Below are 11,423 nucleotides of genomic sequence, written 5' to 3' on the forward strand. Positions count from 1 at the left end.
AGATAAAGAGAGGATTTTATTTCTCTAGAATTTCTCTTTTGGATGAGTGTAGTGGAATGAATATGATACACTAGCTTTTAGTCTATTATTTGGTAAAAATATAGAGAAAAGCAAAAGCAATTGTCTTCCCCAAAACCGTGTAAGAGGAGGGCTATTGGGGAGCCAATGCATGAAAAATTTGTTCTTCACAAGAACAATAGGCTTGCATGCCTAGACTTGCATTTTTCATCATTGTGTTTTATCAACTAAATAAAACAATTAACTAGCTTAATTCTCCCCAATTTATTCGGCACTTTTCATAATATGGATCCCATATTATATTTGTCAATTGTCAATATGTTACATGTTACATGTCACATATATTTGTTATGTATTTTTAACATATTAAAAATCAACGTATTAATAAAAATACGTCACATACAAAAATTGACTTAGTAATTTCATAATTACTTGTGCCAAAATATTTTACCAATTTATAAATTTCAATCGATTGAATTTATAATAATTCATTCATTTTAATTGTTACATATAAACAATTTATTTCATCCGAGTAATTATACAATTTAATTACTCAGACCGTATCTCATTTAATCACATTTCAATTTGATACGTAAATTTTACTTCCAAAATCGTCCGTCAATTTTCAAGTAATTTAATCAACTCGCAACGTTATACGATTAATTAAATAATCAATTAAGTGTATTGCCCTTTAGGTATGACCTAGGGGTCAATCGATCACCACCGTCACACGACGTAATGTCAAACTCTAGTCACCCAATCATTACCGATATATGTTGACCGGTTGTGATAACAATATTACTTCCCAATTGTATTCTTAAAATGAGATTTAATAATGATATTTAAATCATGTGATCGCACTATTGTTGAGGACACATTTCCCAACAATCTCCCACTTGTCCTCGACAAGTGTGCGTCACCAATTCTCTTGTCCTATTACTATCTCCCACTCAATGCAAGGTGTCTTTCAGGTCGTACTTGCAAGTGATCATATCGAGAGTGGTTTCCTCGATCTGGAGAATAACTGATTGACCGGATTTATCCACACTGGATACCTTCCGAGCGTGGCCACGCATTTCCAGTTCATTACTCCTCGAGTGGCCCTGAGATATTGTTATAACCCTGACTAGGGGTGGACAATTCCTATCGCACTCATTCCCTTCGACTAGCCACAACCATCATAACCCAAAATATGCCCATTTGACCCCATTTACGAAGGTCGTAGTAACACAAATCAAAGTTAATCGAAATCGTGCCATCTTAGGAGAATAGTCTTTAGTCAAAAGAATCGACTCATTTGAATACTATAGTAGCTCTCGCCACGACCAGGCTATATAAATTTGCCAGAACTCTATAAGCGGTCATTAGGCCCGACAAAAAATTCTTAACAGTCTGCCTATGTGATCGACTAGTCATCTCACATGACTCTATGGCACTTGAACTTGCCATCAATCGCCTCACACTCTAGTCACTTCGAGACGTCACCCCATACAAGTGACTATGGGCAAATACTATGTTAATCCGTGTTCACTTTAACGGGGTTCAATTGTCTCCACAACCCGTTTGGATGTAACAAAGTATAAATTAAAGATAAAAGACAAATGTGATTATGAACATGAACAAAAACAACACTTTTATTTCATTTCAAAATCTAACAAAAATTTGGTACACGTTTAAGTCCCATGGACGTAACATGCCCATCATGCTTAGCCTGCGATAAAGGCTTGGTGAGCGGATCGGCTATGTTGTCATCCGTCCCAACCTTACAAATCGCAATTTCCTTTCTTTCAATAAAATCTCTTATTACATGATACTTTCTAAGTACATGTCTAGATCTATTACTAGACTTTGGCTCCTTAGCTTGGAAGATCGTCCCACTATTATCACAATAGAGAGTGATGGGATCATCGGCGGTAGGTACTACTTTTAGACCTTCCGTGAATTGCTTGATCCACATGGCTTCCTTGGCAGCCTACGATCGCAATGTACTCACCTCCGTTGTTGAATCCATGATTCTGACTTCCTTGAAGCTTCTCCACTTACGGCACCACCATTGAGCATGAAAACAAAACCGACTTGTGATTTCATGTCATCTCTATCTGTTTGAAAACTTGAGTCCGTGTATCCTGTAACACGCAACTCAGCGTCTCCTCCAAACACAAGGATAGAGTCCTTAGTTCTTCTCAAGTACTTAAGGATGTTCTTGACAGCAATCCAGTGACTCTCACCTGGATTCGCTTGATATCTACTCGTCATGCTCAAGGCATACGAGACATCAGGACGTGTGCATATCATGGCATACATGATTGATCCAACAGCGGAAGCGTAAGGGATCAACTTCATGCGTTCAACATCATGGGGTTCGGAGGGACATTGAGTCTGGCTCAATATTGTTCCGGTTACCATTGGTACCAAACCCCTTTTGGATTTGTCCATCTTTGAATCGTCGAAGAATCTTATCAACATAAGACTCTTGACTAAGTGCCAATATCCTCTTGGGTCTATCTCTATAGATCAGGATACCTAATATGCGTTGTGCCTCTCCTAAATCCTTCATTTGGAAGTGGTTGCCTAACCACTTCTTAACTGAAGACAACATTGGAATATCATTTCCAATGAGTAGTATGTCATCGACATACAAGATTAGGAATACAACATTGCTCCCACTAAATTTCATGTATAAACATGGTTCCTCAATATTTCGAGTGAAACCATTTTCTTTTATAACATGATTGAATCGATGATTCCAACTTCTAGATGCTTGCTTAAGACCATAAATGGATCTCTTAAGCTTGCACACCTTGTTAGGATTTTTAGAATCAACAAAACCTTCGGGTTGTACCATGTACACCTCCTCTTCTAAATGCCCATTTAGAAAAGCGGTTTTGACATCCATTTGCCAAATTTCATAGTCATGAAATGCGGCGATCGCTAACATAATCCGTATGGATCTTAGCATGGCTACGGGGGCGAAGGTCTCATCATAATGGAGACCTTGGACTTGGGTAAATCCTTTTGCCACTAGCCTAGCTTTGTAGACATCGTCATGTCCTTCTATGCCATTTTTGACCTTGAATATCCATTTGCATTGGAGGGTCTTGCCCCTTTAGGCAAATCTACCAAGTCCCAAACTTGGTTTTCAAGCATAGAATCCATTTCGGATTTCATGGCTTCAAGCCATAAGGTGGAATTAGGACTAGAGATTGCGGCCTTGTAGGTGGCGGGCTCGTCACTTTCCATAAGCAACACATCGAGTGTTCCATCTTCCTCGATAAGTCCCACATATCGATCGGGATGGCGAATTACTCGGCCCGTCCTTCTTAGTGGAGGAGGTGCAACCGCGTTAGACGACGAAGGAACATCTTCTTGCGTCTCTATCTCGGTTTGTGGCTCTTGAACTTCATCAAGTTCAAAATTTCTCCCACTCTGTCTCTTAGAAATAAATTGACTTTCTAAGAAGACAGCCTCACTAGACACAAACACTTTGTTTTCTTGAGGTTTGTAGAAGTAGTAACCTCGAGAGGTTAAAGGATAACCTACAAAGATGCATTTTTCGGATCTTGGGGCAAGCTTATTGTCGGGTTTAGCCTTGACGTAAGCATCACATCCCCAAATTTTCATATAGGATAGATTAGGAACTCTTCCTTTCCATGTCTCAAATGGAGTCTTTTCGGTGGCTTTAGTGGGACTATTATTCAAAGATAGAATTGCAGTTTGGATTGCAAATCCCCAAAACGAGTTCGGTAACTCGGTTTGACTCATCATGGATCGAACCATATCAAGTAGGGTTCGATTTCTCCTTTCGGCAACGCCATTTAGTTGTGGTGTTCCAGGTGGAGAAAGTTGTGATATGATACCACAACCTTTCAAGTGTGAATCAAATTCAAGGCTAAGGTATTCACCACCACGATCGGATCGTAGTGCCTTAATCCTTTTGTTCAATTGGTTCTCTACTTCGTTTTGAAACTCCTTGAATTTCTCAAACGCTTCACTCTTATGTTTCATCAAATAGATATACCCATATCTACTTAAATCATCGGTGAAGGTTATGAAGTAGTCATAATTACCACGAGCGGTGATAGTCATTGGTCCACATACATCGGTGTGTATGAGTCCCAATAGTTCACTAGCTCGTGTCCCTTTACCGCTAAAAGGATTACGAGTCATTTTGCCAAGTAGGCAATATTCGCATGTACCAAATGATTGATAATCAAATGGTGTAATCACATTAGTAGAAATTAATCTTTTGATGCGATTCTCGTTTATATGACCTAATCGACAATGCCAAATGAACGCTTCACTTGGGTCACTTGTTTTGAGTTTCTTTGATTGTATGTTATAAATATCATTTGTTGGATTTGAGGTCTCTAAAATGTAAATGCCATTAATGGAAGAAGCTTGGCCAATAACCAAATCATTCCTAGAAATAGAGCAACGATTGTTCTTAATGACAAAACAAAAACCGTCCATGTCTAGCATGGCGATTGAAATAATGTTTTTAGAGAGCGTAGGAACATAAAAACAATTATGCAAATACAACTCAAAACCGTTTGGCAAAGCTAGAACATAAGTTCCTTTGGATTCGGCCGCTACCCGAGCTCCATTTCCAAGTCGAAGATCCACATCTCCCTTGCTAAGCTTCTCCACATCTCTTAAACCCTGTAAATGATTACAAAGGTGAGAACCACAACCGGTATCTAGTACCCATGTCGTAGTGGAAGTATAATTTATATCAATAACATAAATTTCTTTAGGAATTGTACCTTTTGGAGTAATGAGTCCTTCCCTTATATTTCGCAAATACATAGGGCAATTCCTAAGCCAATGTCCCATGCCATAGCAATAATGGCACTCATCATTAACTTGCTTGAAGTTCTTGACATTCTTTGCTTTCTTCTTGAACCTCTTGCCCTTTGAAGCAAGAACTTGATTGCTAGAGCTCCCACTAGCTTTGGCATCTTTATCTTCCAGAGACAAAGACCCTATAGATCGTATGAGGTAGTCTTCCTGAGACGGACTCACACGAGGTCTAGTAGTAGTGGGTGGTTTAGAAGTGGTGATGAAATTAAGGTTTCCATCCGAACCTATCCCGAAATGAAGTTCTCTAGTTGTATCGAAATTATTGTTGGAGCATACGTCGTCAAGAACATGGTGATATGACTCAATAGTAATTGGTGCGGTAGCATTTGTTGGATTCATTGTAATGCACTACAAATATGGAGGAAAGGAAATATTAACATTTGTCTTTTTAAATCATACTTGCAAATTTAACAAGATATGAACATTTATATAGTGACCTCTACCCAACTATAATAAATGATTCCAAGACCCAAATTCATATCAACTTAGGCACGGGGTAGCCGATGAAACCCTTATCAATATAACTCGGTGGATTAACCTTTTAATCGATTCTACTTTTAGAACTCTTGGTCGATAAAATTACTCTAATATTTATCTATAGCCCAAAACACATCAACAAGGGCACGGGGTAGCCGATGAAACCCTTATCAATTACTTTTGTTGAGTTCAATCCAAATTTCGAATAAATGTGTCCATTATCCAAACCCATATTAATTTAGGCACGGGGTAGCCGATGAAACCCTCATCAACATGAATTCGGTGGATTAGACATTTATCACCCACTTCCCCTACGTAACAAGGTTTGTACCCCGGGGTAGCCGAGTGCACTCCCTCGCGAAATAGGTTTTCATGGTTTCTACTATTTGGTAAGGCTATGTCTCAATTAGTTGTTTTAGCGAGAGGTCATGTCAATTTATTATCTATCACGTTTTAAGTGAACTAAAGCGGTGAACTACGATAATTGAATTGACACGGTCGATAAACTCGATAAAATAACAATGCATGTTTAGTTATGGCGATTTAGCGATGCATGTGACATAAAATAAAATGCAAGCATAAAATAAATAAATCCTAGTATGGCCTTTCCTAAAATAGAAAAACTATTAATCTATTACATATTCGGAAACCAACTCCATTGGTCCCTTGAACTTCGGTTGTGGCACGCATCTCGAGGTAACACCGTCTTTATGTATCGCCATTCTTGAAGTAATCCGTCTTTTGGAACTCCGGAATGAATAAAATTACATAATAAATTACATAATTTCCTATTATACATTTGAAACTTAAAATAAAATAAATCTATTAAATATTACAAAACGGTGATACGAGATCACAATAAAAATTACAACCGAATCGATATTCCCATACATTTCGGGAAATACCAATTAAAATCTAAGGCCATACTAAGTAAAATTACATAATTCGAAATTACATAAATTAAAATTATGACAATCATAAAGAAAAATGCAGCATTATATTATGTATGAACATGCTCAATTTTTATGCTAAATCGCCCTTTAATTAGCCAATATCGTATATTACTCGGTTTTTGCGGATTTGCGTGATTTCAACATTTTATAATCACAAAAATGCACAAACTCATATTTATGCATAAGTTAATTACCCTAACCTCTTAGGACTCAAAATATAGTCTCCACTAGTAATTTGACCATAATTAACTTTTATTTACAAAATTGTTCATAAAAGGACCAAAAATTACAAAAATAAGCTATTAAACTTCAAATAAATCCAAAAATTTCAAATAAATTCAAAATTTGAAATTTAAATTCATGAACATTCTGGAAAAAATCCATGACACTCATAATGTTCAAAATCTTAGGTTAAAAATTCCGAAAATTTTCCGGAAAAACAATGTTGCGGTTTATCGATATTTAATAAAATAATCATAAAAACATGGAAAAATTATTTTCATTAACTTTTCAATTTTAGATCTGAAAAATATAATAAAATGCAACATTAGACGTTTTTCCTAAGTCATAGATTATGTTTTATTAATTTTCACTAAAAATGTCACTATTTATGTCATTTTTCTTCAAAAATTCATAAATCATGCTAAAAGACTTCTTTATAGCCAATTATTTTACACACATCTTGTAAAATTGCATGTGACAACATATAAATTTTCTATGACCAGATTCGAAATTAAACTCATATTAACCTATTTTTCTCTTAAATCCGAATTTAATAATGAAAAATTCATTTTTCGAGCATAACAAGTGCAAAAATTATGAAAAATTACAGGTTATCTCAAAATAATATATGTGATAACATATCCAAAGATCAACTGAAAATTCGAAGTATAGCTAATTTTCGACCAAAAATGACATTTTTACTCATAAAATCACATTTAAATGTCATTATTATTGAATATGAACAATAAAAATCCGAAAAATTAACCAAAAAATCCTAAAACACTTTAGGACCAGAAATATTAACATGCATGTAATTATTTCGTGATATATCATAATAACACAAATTTTACAAGTTTTATTATGTTATTCATATAACTCGGAAAAACTTTTAACCAATTTGCATGCAAACAACCGTGGCTCTTGATACCGATTGAAATAAATGTAGATTCATATACATATTTAACATACTCATATATGTCAAAATAATTTTGTCATAAAATTAAAACGGATTTTATGCATGCAAACATTAATATAAAAGAAGAGAAATAATGTCCTTACATTCAATATTTCGGCAATATTGGGCACAAGAGAGATCACCTTTCTCTACTTGTTCTTGAGCTATTCCAATGGATGAACAAGATCTAAGAATAAGATCTCTCCCCAAGCTTTATACCCAAGGCTTAACACTTAATCTAATTAATATTATAAGAACTAGTATAATATTAATCTTAGTAGAAAATTGAACCAAAATAATGTATAACACTTGAATTATTTCGGTTTTGATGAGAGATAAAGAGAGGATTTTATTTCTCTAGAATTTCTCTTTTGGATGAGTGTAGTGGAATGAATATGATACACTAGCTTTTAGTCTATTATTTGGTAAAAATATAGAGAAAAGCAAAAGCAATTGTCTTCCCCAAAACCGTGTAAGAGGAGGGCTATTGGGGAGCCAATGCATGAAAAATTTGTTCTTCACAAGAACAATAGGCTTGCATGCCTAGACTTGCATTTTTCATCATTGTGTTTTATCAACTAAATAAAACAATTAACTAGCTTAATTCTCCCCAATTTATTCGGCACTTTTCATAATATGGATCCCATATTATATTTGTCAATTGTCAATATGTTACATGTTACATGTCACATATATTTGTTATGTATTTTTAACATATTAAAAATCAACGTATTAATAAAAATACGTCACATACAAAAATTGACTTAGTAATTTCATAATTACTTGTGCCAAAATATTTTACCAATTTATAAATTTCAACTGATTGAATTTATAATAATTCATTCATTTTAATTGTTACATATAAACAATTTATTTCATCCGAGTAATTATACAATTTAATTACTCAGACCGTATCTCATTTAATCACATTTCAATTTGATACGTAAATTTTACTTCCAAAATCGTCCGTCAATTTTCAAGTAATTTAATCAACTCGCAACGTTATACGATTAATTAAATAATCAATTAAGTGTATTGCCCTTTAGGTATGACCTAGGGGTCAATCGATCACCACCGTCACACGACAAGTAATGTCAAACTCTAGTCACCAATCATTACCGATATATGTTGACCAGTTGACAGTAACAATATTACTTCCCAATTGTATTCTTAAAATGAGATTTAATAATGATATTTAAATCATGTGATCGCACTATTGTTGAGGACACATTTCCCAACACTTTGTACATAGCATAGTAGAAGAGCATTGTTGAGAAAAGGATCCTTGAGTCCCCAAGGAAATCCCCAAGGAATTCATGAAGAAAAGGGAAGAAAAAGAAGAAGGAAAGTTGCTGAACTACAATCCGAACGGATTGTAGAGAATCCGTCCGTCCTCGCCAATCCGAGCGTCCCACAAAGGAATCCGCTCGGATTCCCCTCGCCGATCCAAGCGTCTTGCCCAAGAATCCGCTCGGATCCCTCGGCCCAGATCCGGCCGTCCCGACTCCCATCCGCACGGATCGCAAAGACAAAGACGTTTTCATTCCTCAAGCATCGATAAGAGAAGCCCTTCTCTCGGATAATCCCGGAGGCTCCTTGCTCAACTTAAAAAGTGTAATTACTAGTTTAGCCCTTAGTTAACCCTAATGCATCCTCCCTAATTTTCACTATAAATACCCCATTAGTCTAATTAGAGGAGCATGTTCTTCTTATCAATAATTAGTGTAGTTAATATCAATCAAATCTCTCTTCAATATTGTAATCAAATATTAATCAAGTTTTAATCCAAGTTTTAGTTCTTTAATCTCTCTCTTGTTCTTACTTTATTTTGGGTAATTGAAGATTATTTGGGTTATTATTGGGAGATTGACAACCTCTCAATCTAGGATTCAAGTACTTCTATTATTCTTGCTTTATTATTGGAATCATTAGTAGGTATAATCTCTTAATCCCTTTTTAATTATTGCTAATTATTTTCATTTATTCATCATGTTTCATTATGTTAGTATGATTGACAACCTTTCTAGCATGATCAATATGATAATGAGTGAGTAGTCTCTTAGCTAGGGTTTAATGGGTGATTAGGGAAACCAACATGGGGAATGATTCATGCTTAAATTAATATGCTTTCATATCTTATTTGCTTGCTTGTTTTGATCTTAATACATGCACATATTATATTTGATGAAATGCTAAGCCTATGAATCCTTGCATTTACTATCATCTTCTATCCTTTCAACTTGACTTGTAAGACATAACCCAACTCGAGTCTTGTTAGACCATGCATGTGTTAAGTAGGGAAGATTAAGTCGACTTGTAGGTGTTGTACAATCCAAGAGATTCGGCTCCGGGACCCAAACTTTCCTAGGATTGTAAGATATAACCCAACTCAATCCATCACAACAATAATTGCTTGCTTATAATTTGAGAACATGTTTGTATGATCATATCCCATGATTCCCCTATGAACCCATGACACCCTAGTGCTTTTAATCAATTGTTTACACCCTTATTTTATTTATCTTGTTAGTTTATTTTCATTGCTATTTTAGTTTAGTAACCTTCTACATCAACCCAATTTGTGACACCCCTAGACACCACTAGTTACAATAGAATCTTCATTTCAATACCCGTCCCTTGGGATCCGACCTTTACTTGCCTCTTTACTAATTGTAGAGTTGTTTGTGAAGTATAAATTGTGTTTTGTATCGACCATTGACCAACGACCACATATGCTTAATTGTGAACACCAAATGGACTCGATCAAAAATGGCGCGTTGTTTGGGGACGGTGTTTAATTGATTTAAGATTTCTTTTATTGTTATTAGTTGTGTCTTTTTCACCTTGGGGAAGTAAAACTTCTCAAGGTTTGTTCTAATTGTTTTCTAGTTGTTTGATATTTTGCATGTCTAGAAGGTTACAAAGAGATTTGTTACCTTTTGACCGTGAAATCGAAAGAACCTTGACGAATAATAGGAGACTTGTTAGGAGGAATTTGGGAGGTGTTGGTGAAGTTGTTCAACCCACTAGTGAGTTTGTCAATCCTTTCGCAATAGAAGGAGAAGAAAATCCATTAAACAATACCACACAAAATCCACCTACAATGCCTAAATTCTCGTCACACTCTATACCCACCGAGGAGGATTTACCAAATGGTACTCCTACCCCACAACATCTTACCGGAAACTTTATTGCCAAGTCCGCCTTCATTCAACTAGTTGAGAGGAGCCAATTTGGGGGAATGCCTAGTGAGGACCCTCATTCTCATATGGAAACCTTTTGCGATTATTGTGAAGCTATCTCTCAAACGGGAGTGACTCAAGACCAAATAAGATGGGTCTTATTTCCTTTTTCGTTAATCGGCACCGCAAAGCAATGGTTGAAGGGCCTTGATAAGGCCACCCTTGGAATAGATTCTTGGAAGAAGCTATCTCTAGCTTTCTACAAAAAATTCTACCCACCGGAAAAGACCAATATGCTAAGAGCTCAAATTACGGGTTTTAAGCAAAGGGATGAAGAGTCTTTGTATGAAGCTTGGGAGCGGTTCAAAGGTATTTGTCGCTCATGTCCTCACCATGGACTTAGCGAATGGTTTTTAGTGCAACAATTTTGGAATGGTTTATATGAAGATTCAAGGAACATTCTCAATATGGGATCAAATGGAATGTTCACCGAAGTTGATGACAATCAAACATGGAACAAGATTGAGGAAATGGCGGTCCATAATTCGCAATATAGTAGGCCTCGCAAGGCTACTAGAGGAGGAAAGTATGAAGTGGACACCGTTACTCAATTGGGTGCTCAACTTAGTGCTCACATTGACACAATCAACTTGAAGTTTGAACAAGCTATGGCTAGACTTGAGGAAAACTCAAAATCATCAAAGCATCATGTCAATGCCATGACGGCATCCTCATCAATCCCAAGCGGGATATGTG

General features: G+C 35.9%; 1 non-coding gene across 1 annotated transcript; it reads right to left on the bottom strand.

The window, feature by feature from the left end:
- Positions 1–10,960: 10,960 nt before the first annotated feature.
- Positions 10,961–11,067, bottom strand: LOC141616559 (small nucleolar RNA R71). Its single transcript, XR_012530898.1, has one exon. It is a non-coding gene; the product is annotated as a small nucleolar RNA R71 (small nucleolar RNA).
- Positions 11,068–11,423: the final 356 nt, after the last annotated feature.

The sequence above is a fragment of the Silene latifolia genome, chromosome 11 (genome assembly GCF_048544455.1).
Source record: "Silene latifolia isolate original U9 population chromosome 11, ASM4854445v1, whole genome shotgun sequence".
Lineage (NCBI taxonomy): Eukaryota > Viridiplantae > Streptophyta > Magnoliopsida > Caryophyllales > Caryophyllaceae > Silene > Silene latifolia.